The 11,985-nt window shown below is 41.7% G+C and overlaps 1 long non-coding RNA gene across 1 annotated transcript; it reads right to left on the bottom strand.

Annotated features, from left to right (window-relative positions):
• Window positions 1-383: 383 nt before the first annotated feature.
• Window positions 384-7,003, bottom strand: LOC141276387 (uncharacterized). The gene is made up of 4 exons (XR_012325882.1): window positions 6,953-7,003; window positions 6,531-6,643; window positions 1,044-1,211; window positions 384-489 (listed from the first exon to the last, which is right to left on the bottom strand). It is a non-coding gene; the product is annotated as an uncharacterized lncRNA (long non-coding RNA).
• Between the last annotated feature and the right edge of the window lie 4,982 nt (window positions 7,004-11,985).

Below are 11,985 nucleotides of genomic sequence, written 5' to 3'. Positions count from 1 at the left end.
ACTTACTGCCTGTTTTTCTATAGTTTTTATTATATTCATATAATCATGTACATTAAGCATTATATATGGTTTCCTTTTAATTATTTTTTACAGAAACAAGATCATATGTACTTTTTTTATCTTGCTTTTTTGTCAACATCCTAAGGAAATGGCTCCAATAGGTGAATAGAGTTCACCTTATAAAACTCTATTTCCTTTTTTTTAATTATAGCATTCAGAGATGCGCATGGACTGTAAATAATTCAACCATGTTCTTAGTGTTGGGCCTTCACTTTGTTTATGGATTTTTGCTGCTACAAAGCATCTGTAATAGACATCCTTACATAAATCCTTACATGTGAGTTCTTTCGTTTCCATGAGGTAGACTCTCAGTAGTATATTTACTGGGCAGAAAGTGTTTCTCATTGCTGCAGGAATGAAGATTGGGTAATTCAATATCCGTTGCATCCCTCTTCTAGCATGCTTTCCCATAGAAGCAGGGATGGAAAACTAAAACAAAATCCCAGACTCCAATTAGTTCATCCAAGTTAATACACCTGTGAAGGATTAGTTGCTAGAAGTGAGCTATGTGAGAAGTGGCTATGCATATCATGTGGGGGAAGCATTTGATTCTTTTGGGGGAAGCTGTGTTGGAGTTCCTTTCTACTGTCTTTCTCCAGCCTCATACATGTCTATGAAAGGCAGTGGTAGCAGTGGAATTTCCACTGGGACCTTCCACGGTGAGGTTGGGTGTTTCTCCTGGCTGCATTATCACCCCCAATTTCCTGGAAATTCTTAAGACAATATTATATAACAAACCTCTCTTTATTAAAACATGCTAGAGTAGAGTCTGTTGGCTAAAGCAAATAATCCTGACCAATAGCAGCTGTGACTGCAGACAGTACTACCTCCGTGAAATGGGAAAGTGGGATTGGTCATTTGACCTGGGTGTTTCACATCAGAGAACGGGTTGTTAGAATGGTGCATCATACACAGTGGTGAACAATTACTTCAACTATCATCTGTGGTTGTCTGGAGTGAAAAGTACATATTGAAGACAATACCTTGGGACTTCCCTGGTGGTCCAGTGGGTAAAGCTCTGCGCTCCCAATGCAGGGGGCCCAGGTTCGATCCCTGGTCGGGGAACTAGATCACACATGCATGCTGCAACTAAGAAGGCTGCATGTCACAAGTAAATGATCCTGAGTGCCGCAACTAAGACCCGGTGCAGCCTGAAAAAAAAAAAAAAAAAGACAATATCTTAATGATCAAAGTGCTTGCTGTGATAGACCATGTGAAGGGCAGAGAAATATAAATGTTGTGGCTTGGACTGGCTATTTCTAACTCTGCTTAAAGAAAGAAAATGAAAGTCTTTGGGTGTTAAATTCTTGCCTCGAGGCATAGTTAGAGAATCAAAGAGTTCTTACGACTGCTCTAAAAGAATCTCTTCAGGTAGTCCCACATGGCTGAGTGGGTTTCTGGATTAACATAAACTGAACCCTTAGTCTTATCTAATCTTTTAGGCAAAAGTTAGGGCATCAGTTGCAAAAGGGTGGTACTATGAGATTGGAATGGGAAAGCTGGAGGATCTGGCTGATACAAAGTACCTTAAACATCACTGAGCTTCTCTTGATAGCAGAAGAAGCCCCTCTTCCCTGCCTTTGTCTGATGTGCCTATTCCTGCCCTGGTTGAAAAGCCTTTCTTATGACTTTACCTGAGATAGTTTCCTTGCAAGTGAATGCCAATTCTCCTCACACCCCTCCTATCCCCTCTCATTACATTCAGACATATGTCATATTGTCCCATGTCCCAGGGGACCAATTACAAAGTCAAAAATTACTTAGCAAGAGAATTGCAAAATTTTGCTAATTTATTTCAACACAAAATGTATAATATATGTGAACATGGAGTTCAAGAGATTAGGGACATGATTCTGTTGGTCTAAATTAATTTTAGAGGCTCCAACGGCTTAGTTGGTTGATTGAAACCTGGTGTGGCTTATGCTACATGAAGTTTAGATACCAGAAAGTCTTCAGTATGGCATAGAGAAATCCAAAGACTTCGGTATTTTGGTATTCTGGAGTGGATTTATTAAATGTGGATTTATCATTCACTCACCCCTCTCCTAATTAAGTCACTTAAGAAGTCTCAGAGAACATCCCCTTCATTATGGCCTAGAAAAATACACTGGTGTGGAGAGCCCTATATCTCTAAAAGGAACCATAGTAGCTGTCCTTTGTAAGCTGTGGATGAGGTGAGATATTCTGCTATTGAAATGCATTCCTTGATTTCAATGGAGATAATCATATCTCAGAATGGCAGAGGCTATAGCTTGGCACTTAACCAATGGAAAAAGGTGAGCATGGCTACCACAATAGGCAGAAAGGCTAGAGTGGTAATCAGGATAATTTGACCCACAGAAAACTTTGATAATGCCTAACATGGGGTATTTAGGGCCAAAACAAAGAGCCCACTGAGGTTCTACTAAAATTGCAATAACAGGAAAGATCTTTAGGTGTATGAAAAGAGTCCTGACATAAGCCATTGCAGTGAAGAGTCATGGCCTCTTACCTCCTTTCCATTACTGAATCAGTTCAATGTCCTAGGACCCCTTGAATGAAGGAGAGATCAGGAACCCTTGTGGAAGTACCATGTGATAACTTAGATACCTACAAAACTCTTTTTCTTAGTCTTTCCCAAAGGGACTCATGCCTACTTACTGTGGCAACTGAAGCTAGGGAAAGAGAAACACCCAGACCTCTCAGGAATTATTAGTTACTAGCTCAGAGCCAGAGTTAATCCCTTAAGGAACTTGAGTTCCCCTGTGGTCTGCCAGTCAGTGTGGGGCTTATGAGAGCTATGTGATGGAGTTTCGTTATCATTTTTCTCACAAGGGCCCAATGGGTCTTCAAATCCACCTGTGTTTATTTTCCTAGTTCTTGAGTTTATAGTTGGAGTAGAGACATTTAGCTCCTGATAAAAAAATATACTTTGCTCTCTGACCCATGATATAATGTCTATTATGGTAGAAAGAACCAAATGGAACGTCCTTTTAAAAAAATTTTTTTTATTTATTATTTTTGGCTGTGTTGGGTCTTTGTTGCTGTGTGCAGGCTTTCTCTAGTTGCGGTGAGTGGGGGCTACTCTTTGTTGTGGTCGTGAGCTTCTCATTGCGGTGGCTTCTCTTGTTGCGGAGCACAGGCTGTAGGCACGTGGGCTTCAGTAGTTGTGGCATGGGGGTTCAGTAGTTGTGGCTTGCGGACTCTAGAGCACAGGCTCAGTAGTTGTGGCGCACGGGCTTAGTTGCTCCGCGGCATGTGGGATCTTCTCGGGCCAGGGATCAAACCCGTGTCCCCTGCATTGGCAGGCGGATTCTTAACCACTGCGCCACCAGGGGAGTCCCAAATGGAAGTTCTTAAGAGTTACTTCCCTACCAAAATTATAAACTAAAGACAATATCAAGTCCCTTGGGGGAATTTAGGTGACTAGGCACCATCAAAGACTTGGAATACTTATAATTGGTGATTCTTATCACATCTCCATTTCACTCACCTGTTTGATGTGTGTCTTAGATATTTTTATTGGATTACCATAAGCTTAATCAGATGATAAATTTGATTGTAACTGCTGATTCAAATGTGATCTCTTTATCAGAGAAAAATCAATACAGCCCCTGGTATCTGGTAGGCTGCTATTGATCTTGAAATTGCCTTTTTTCTATCTGTAATAAAAGTCAGTGAAAGATTGCAGCAACCCTATATGGGAAGGACCCCTCAGAAATGGTGGTTTGGGTCACCCCAAGAGTAAAAAAGCCCAGCTGGTTGAGATGTCTGCTGAAAGAGAACATGAAATAGACATTATAGAATCATAGTAGTGCTGTGTAACTTGTGCCCAGCTACAGAAATGAGGACACTAGAAGTCATCTTATTTTCCTCACATTATGCATATACATATGTGAATAAATATCTATTTAGAACTATACATCTTAATTTTCCTTGTATCTTTCTTCTATTATTTTATATAAGGTGGATGCTTTGTTATCTGATGCTGGGTAACAAACCACCTCAAAATTTAATGGCTTAAAACAACAATTTATTACCTTTCACAATTCTGTGAGTTGACTGGGTTGTTCTGATTCACGTAGTATGTGAGCTAGACTATATCTTTTCAATAAATTTCTCTTTTAATTAAGCTGACCAGAGTCATTTCTATTGCTTATAATCAAAGAACACCAAATGGAACAGAAATTGTTACCTGAGAGTGTGTCCCAAGCGAAAGACCCTTGAAGAAATATGGGGTATTTGGAATTGATCATCAGACCAAGATAAGGCAAAAGGCAGTAAGACTTCAATTAATATTGGGGGAGAGGAAAGTAGTAGCTCATGAAACTCAGTGGAGAAACAGTGAATTTCTACGGGTAGCAGGTGCCTAGAATGCAGTCCGGAGCATGGGCACCTGAACAAAGTGGTCCTAGTTGTGGGGATGGATACTATGCATGAACTCAACAATATGCACTTCTCTTCACTAAATTTGATCTGCCTACCACCACTGTTACCTACCCAAATGCTGATAGTAGCATCCACTTGTGATCCAGTAACGTGGTAGCAACCCTCAAGGGGATCAGTGAGTTGAGACAGTAATTTTGCACTTACAGGAATAGAAACTTTTTGCATAGTCTATGTTGTCCTTACTGATTTATCATTTACTAAAATTATTATATATATATATATACACACACACACAGACACACGTATACATGTATAAAACAAAATTTCTCTCTACATATGCCATATACTAACTTTTATAATTTCTTTTTCTGATTATAAAAGCGTTATAAAAATGAAGCTATTAACTTAGCCATCAGTGGAAATGACTCCTCCTAAGGGAGAGCTTGCCACCAAGAGTCAACTGCAGGTTGTAATCAGCTTCGCCTCCACCCACTCAAGCACCTGAGATGCACCTCACTTTCTGCTCACATAATACTCCCAGGAGCCAGGTGGGAGAGGAAATTAAAGGTTCCCTAGTAGGCAGACATCTTTATCAGCTTCAGTGAAACCAAACTTATTCTGAAGTTCTATTCAGAAACTTTTGACTGGCTAATTCAATTCAATCTCCATTCATTTCATTCAACAATGTTTACCAAGCACATTTTTTGTGCCAGACTGTTTTAGGCACTAGGCATACAGTGGCATGCAAAACAGACAAAAAAATTCCTTCTCTCATGGAGATTGCATCCTAATGGGGGGTGGGGTGGGGAATTAACAAGACAATAACAAACAAATTTTGGGTAGTGATAAGTGCTAAGAAGAAAAATAAAGCATAGGTAAGGGTGTGGGTGTATTGGGTTACTAGAGAAGCCCTCTCTGATAAAATGAGCAGAGACTCTGTGGTAGTGTGTTCCAGCAGTGGGAACAGCAGGTGCAAGGGCCCTGAAGTGGGAGTGGGCTTTGCATATTGTGGAACAGTGAGGAGGCCAGCGTGGCTGGAGTGGGGTAAGCAAGAAGGATGGGCAGAAGTTTAGATCTGGAAGTATCCGGGTAGGAGCCAGATCATGTAGGCTCTTGTAGGCCCTGGTTAGGACTTCGGATTTTATTCTGAGTGATGTTGAAAGCCCTTGTGAGGTTTTGAATAGAGACATGAAATACTCAGATTAAAGATTTAATTAGATCACTCTTGTTCCCCTATAGAAAATTGTCTTTGATGGAAACTAGTTCCATACCTCTAAGTTTCTTCATTTCAGCCACATCCACACAGGTGAGCTCCTCCCATTTCCTGTTGCTGCAGGGCTTTCCTCTGCATATTTCTGCAAGTCTTCTTTAGCTCTTCTTCCTGCTGACCTCCTTTCCCAAAACCTATCCCACAACTGTTGAAAGCCTTCCCTCGTCGCCACAGCCACTCACCTCATTCTGCCTTTAACTGATACCTAGTTTGCTCCTGAGGACATGGCTGTCCTTGTAGCCTCTGCAGGGAAGGTTGACAGTTTCCCATGTTCCACTTACAACTGGACTAGGAGTTGGGCTGTGCTTGCTCCTGCTGCCCCACTGGATGCTTCTACACCACATGGTTAAACAGGAAGGGGCATAGACTGTGTAGTCAGACTGGGCTTGGAACCATACATCACCCACTCTTACTAGCTGGGTTATGTTGGGCAAATTATTTAACTTATTGACCTTGGATTCCTCATCTGTAAAATGCTTTGGCAAATTGTTGTGAAGATTAGAGGAGGTGATGATTGTAAAATACCCATCATAGTACCTGGCACTCAGAAAACCATAGACTTCCCTTCCCCCGTCCCTTTGATGTCCATATTGTCCTCCTTGTCACTCATCTGGTTAGTGTGCAGGGAGAATGTGGCATCTGGCCCACCTTCTCTCTAATTCAGCTTTTGTCTCCATCCTAGGGGGTTTTAGTAAGTGCATAAGGAGAACTGTTTTAGGAACTCACTCCTGTAGCCACACCTGAGGCCTTTTAAACTCCTGTAGCCACACTCTGGACATTCTAAACACCAGTAACTTGGTCTCCAGTCAAAACCCCCTATTTCTCCACTCACCCGTTCATGCCATCTCACCATCGTGTGCACTTAGTCTCCAAGCGCTTCTTCTCCAAGTCTGACAGCTGCATCCTGGGACTCCACCTTCTCCCCCATTTGGCTTAGACTTCCTCCTGTGGATCAGTCAGTGAGGGTTTTTGGTTTCAGGCAACAGAAGCTGGCTCTGGCTAGCTGCAGCAGAAAAGGAACCTCCTGGAGGGATTTTGCAGGGGTCCTAGAACCAGTGGTAAAGCTGGAAGCCAGGCTTAGAAAAGGGGTGGTATCATATGTTAGGTTTATCATTCAGTAAATATTTATTACTTCTCCTCCATCAGCCTCCATGGGAGAAGCATGAAGTTGGATGGGCCCATGTGATTTGCTTTGGCCAATGAAGTGTGGGAGGAATGCCTGCGGCCTTAAGAAGGATTGGTGTTTCCACTTACCTCTGAGAGCTTCCTTCCTCTGTCATAGAAGGAGCATGCATTGGGTAACCTGTCCCAGAATAATGAAAAATTTGTGGAGAAAAGTCACCTCAGCCAAGTCATTCACTGACGACACAGATATCCCCAGGCAACTATTTGGTACACAAGCAAGAAACAGTGTTTTTTATTATAGGTCACTAAGATTTTGTGTTTGTTTGTTACACAGCATTGTGTGAATAGCTGACCAAGAAAGGCATGAACCAAGGAAGGTGGGGGAGTAGAACCCATTACTAAGGTCATGCCAGAAGAACAAGTTGGTGAGGATATCTCTGCTTGTTCCATTGGTTGTTGCTACTGCTGAACTCTCGACTTCACTACTACTACTTCTAAACCAGTGCTCTTCAAACTTTAATGTGCCTACGAATCACTTGGGTCTCTTGTTAAAATGCAGATTCAGTAGGTCTGGATGGGGTCTGAGATTCTGCATTTCTAACAAGCTCTGGGTGATGCTACTGGTCCCCAGACTATACTTCGAGTAGTAAAGTTCTGAACTGTTTCTGCCTTACCCCCTTAAGAGTCAAAGGCACAGAGGAGAGCAACCAAATGTGTGAATCTAGGTCACATGTCTATTCCCTGGCTGCTGGGTGGCAGGGAGAAGGATGGCTTTCTATAGTGGGTGGGGAATATTGTCCTTGAGAAAAGGAAGGAGTGATTCTCTACCATGACCGTGCATCAGCATTACCTGGGGGTGGTATGTGTGATAGTTTAAAGATCAGATCCTGAGCACCAATCCAGACTCCCTGAATCTTATTCTCTGCATGATGGGAGCTGGGATTCTTCATAAAATATATACCTCAGGTAATTCTGATGAAGGTTGTCTGTGGATCACACTTTGGTTAACATGAATAAAAACCAGGAAACATGAATTCAATAAACTTATTGCCCCACTCTCCTGAGTAAATGATATTTATTGGCACGTATCTTTCTTCTGCTTTATGAGAAAGCCACATACTTCTCTTGTCTGAGGGTAATTCCTCCACCTGAATCACCCAAAATTCTCTCTGCTTTTATCAATTTCCTTTTTGTGTTCTAGCTTCAATGTCTTTCTTTCCTTTGGGTCAGTCTTCTCAGCATAGCAATATTAAAAAATCCCAATAGTTCCTTTCCTGCCCTGGCTACTACCTAATCAATTTCCTTTCTTTTCATGGGCAACTTCCTTCTTTCTATACTCAATGTCTCACCTTCCTCACCCCCAATCATTTCTCAACTGCTGGACTAGTTTCCTCTTACTATCTCATCAAAATAATTTCTTATGCAGGTTACCAATAAATTTCTTAATGCCAAATTCAATAGACACTTTTCAGTCCTTATTTTATCTTTCTGCAGCATTTGATACTGTTGGCTTCTCCCACCTTGAAACTCTTTGAGTTCCTGTATTATATGATACCACTCTTTTTGTGTTTTCTTCCTATCCCTCTGGTAGTTCTTTCTTAGTCTGTGTTCACCTCTTCCTCTCTTGGGATGTGTGTATTATTCAGGGTTCCATCCTTGGCACATGTACTGAGTTATGACTTCCTCTAACACATATATGCTCATTGTCAGCAACCTACACCTCCCTCTTTCCTGAGTCCTAGATCTGTATATATAGCTGCTAACTGAACTTCCTTCCTGGGTATCTCTCAGGCAACTAAAACTCAATGCTCATAATTAAACACATGACTTTTCCCTTCAGAGCTGCATCTTTCTACTTCTATATTTCTATCATCAACTCAGTTGCCCAAACCAAAACCTGGGATTTAGCTTTACTCTTTCCTTTCCACCTCTCTTCCCCACATCCAGTCACCAGGTACTACTGATGTCACTCCCTACATAGCTTTTGCATCTGTTCTCTCCTCTCCTCCGTTCTTTCAATCATCATCTGAAGTACTGTTGTAACTTCCTTAGGGGATCTCCTTTTTTCTACCAGGGCTCTCCTCCACAACATCATATGTTTTGATTTCTAAGGACAATGGGTGAAAAGATATAGGGACATATTTGTATAACTCAAGGATGCAACCATTTGTTTAAAGGGTGCTGTAGTTGAAGGATGATTCCAGTTTGTTCTCTAAAAAGCTCAGACCCATGTGACACCAGTTTGTCTTTCAGACTGTTCGCTTGGAATGTGAAAGCTGCTGGACAGGCTTAAACATTTCAGATGTAGACATTGGGATAGCTTGCCACCAGCTGATAGATCTAATTACTTCCTCACTTATACCTAACTTTATACATTCTTGAAGAGTCATCTTTGGAGAAAGTCACAGTATGCAATCACAGCAGAAGGACTCAATGAGAGCTCTGCCATATTGACCAGTCCCAGGCTTGGTTCATACACTATAGAGAGCAATGGCAATTAAAATGACTTTAAAAAAATATTGTGGTAAGAACCACATAAAATCTACCCTCTCAAAATTTCAATTATACAGTATATTATGGTTAACTCTATTACAAGGATTACTGAAGTTCCTCAATTCATAATTTTATTACTGGCTTCATGAAAAATATCACCATGGTGGAGTCCAGTGATGCTTTGGAAATGAGATACAAGCAAGACTGGACATTGATTTCTAAGGGTCAAGTCTGACTACGTCGCCCCATAGATTGTAACTCTTCTGAAGGCAGAGAAAGTGTCATTCAGTCTCTGTTGCTCTAGTATCTGGCAAAGTGACTGGCATTTAGTAGTTGGTCAATAAATATTTGTTGAGTAAATGCCATTGGAGACTTGGGGCTGACCCAGAGATGCCAAGGTGACAAGGCACAGCCTCAGGCCTGACAGGTAGATAAAGAGGGATGTAACTTGATTAGCTCTGTTGTAACCTGACTATCTGGGGTAATCTGCCTATGTACACTCTTTTCCCATTTAAAAACAAAAGCCTGAACCTTTAAAGGCTTCAGTTTGAAAAGTGAATCTTTTGATAGGAGAAAGCCAGCTGACCCTGCAATTTGAAGTAGCCCAGAGTTTCATCTTTTACAGGCAGTAGGCTCAGTTTAATGACTCCTGTCACTGCCATACAGGGCCCACATGCTTCACATGTTCTGGCTCAAAGGTCGTCGGAGACTTTTTCCATGGATTTCCCTTAGCACAGCTCTGGCAAGCTGGAGATTCATAATGTTTTTCCAAACTAAAACTTCACCAGCCTCTGGCTTCAGATAAGTCCCAAGTTAATAGTAATCTCCCAATTCATTGGTTCTGTTCTTTCTTCAAATAGTGCCTCATTTCCCCCTTGCCCCCAGGTAGTGGTGATATTAAAATAATTAACAACTGGAATGGCAAGGGCATAGGCCAATCAAACCAGAGGCTCAAGCTATAACAGGCATTAACCCTTTAGTTTTTCTATCCTAGGGAGGTAGATCTGGGGTACCAGAAAGTAATGGGAGTGGAGACGGGAAGGGTGCTTGAGGCATTGGCTAATTACCAATGAATATGGAAATACCTCAATATTTTAACAGCCAATATGGCTGTACCTGTGCATATCAGATGAGTATCAGCCCTGCCTCCAGATTTTTCTGGAAGTTGTCAGTCTGTCATTCATGACTTTCCCAAGAAGCCTAGCTAGCTGTCATGTGATGGGTGGCATTGTTGCCACTCCAGCAGTGGACAGCTTCTCCCATGGTCACACTGGCCTCATCTGGGCATGGCTGTAGTTTCTCCTAGGTTGTTCATCTCTGGAGCACTAATTCCTCCACTAGACTCTATAATTGCTTCTGCTATTGCCTGATAGGCCTTGTGGTCTTCAGTGGGTATCAAAGCTGCCTTGGGCATCTCTGGGCCTCACCACCAAAGTCTGGAAGCCCTCACATCTGATTTTCCAGACATCTATGGTAGAATGGGTGAGAATGCCTCTTGCTCCTTTTAAATTCCTTTTGTGAGAGGATTACCAAAATAGCATTCATTTATTCATTCACTGGACAAATATTGAGGGCAACTATATAGCAGGCATAATTCCAGGTGTTAAAGTTGTGAAAAAGATAGGGTCTCTGCTTTCATGAAGTTTATATTCTAGTGGGTAGAAATAGAAAATAAACAAACATATACAATGTCAGCTAATGATAAATGTATGAAGAAAAATAAAGCAGAGTGATGGGTTAGAGAATGAAGGAGGAGGTGGGGATAGGGATGCCATCTTAGACCAGGTGATCAGAGAAGACCTCTGACGTTTGATCAGAAACCTTAATAAAGTAAAAGAGTGAGCAATAGGGGGTATCTGAGGGGACAGAAAATGCAAAGACCTTGTAGTTGTTTGCATGTGATCTCGTGTTTTATGGTTTTAGTGAATCGGATCCTTCATTTTTTACTGAAATCTGCCTTTTGCTCTACATTTGAACTTCAAAAACCCAATTAAGATTTCTTTCCTTCCTAATAGATAGCTTTTTGCTTTCCTCATCTCTGTTTATCCAGAAAAGGAGACGGGGAAGAAGAAAGGAAGTGGAGGAGGGTGAGGCAACGACAATGAATGTGGGAGGAGGAATGGAGGGCATGATGCCCTTACCCCTGTTTCACTGCCTCCTGGCTCCTAGATGAAGGAGTGGGCATGCCCCATGAGTGGGCAGGTGTAGTCTGATCAGCCTCTCAGTTCTGTGGGCACATTAGATATGTGGTATGGGAATCTATACCATTTTGAATTGGCAAATTTCAACTTTTTATGCACTCATTTAGGTGTAGTCCTGCTATAGGAAGTGATAGCCAGGAACATGCACTGTAAGTCTCAGTTGTCAGACCGTCTGTTCAAGGTGTATGGGTAGGTCTCATCCTCTCCATAGTTCTCCACCTGTCTTTTCCCATCCTTTGGGCCTCTGCTTCAATAGATGGCTATCACAAATAATAGTAATTTTTTTTTCTGAGTGCAGTATCAGTACCTAATTTATGCTTAACGTTTTTAGCTAGGACCCTTTGCCATAATCTCAGGCAGCAGGCAAGGTAAACTTATTATTCATTGATGTACCTATGTACTTAATCTATAAACAGGGTTAAGTGGTTAAGAATCTGCCTGCCAATGCAGGGGACACGGGGTCGAGCC

The sequence above is a fragment of the Tursiops truncatus genome, chromosome 14, assembly GCF_011762595.2.
Source record: "Tursiops truncatus isolate mTurTru1 chromosome 14, mTurTru1.mat.Y, whole genome shotgun sequence".
NCBI classification, from domain to species: domain Eukaryota; kingdom Metazoa; phylum Chordata; class Mammalia; order Artiodactyla; family Delphinidae; genus Tursiops; species Tursiops truncatus.
The sequence above is the reverse complement of the archived record's forward strand: the minus strand, read 5'-3'. Positions and strand labels throughout refer to the sequence as shown.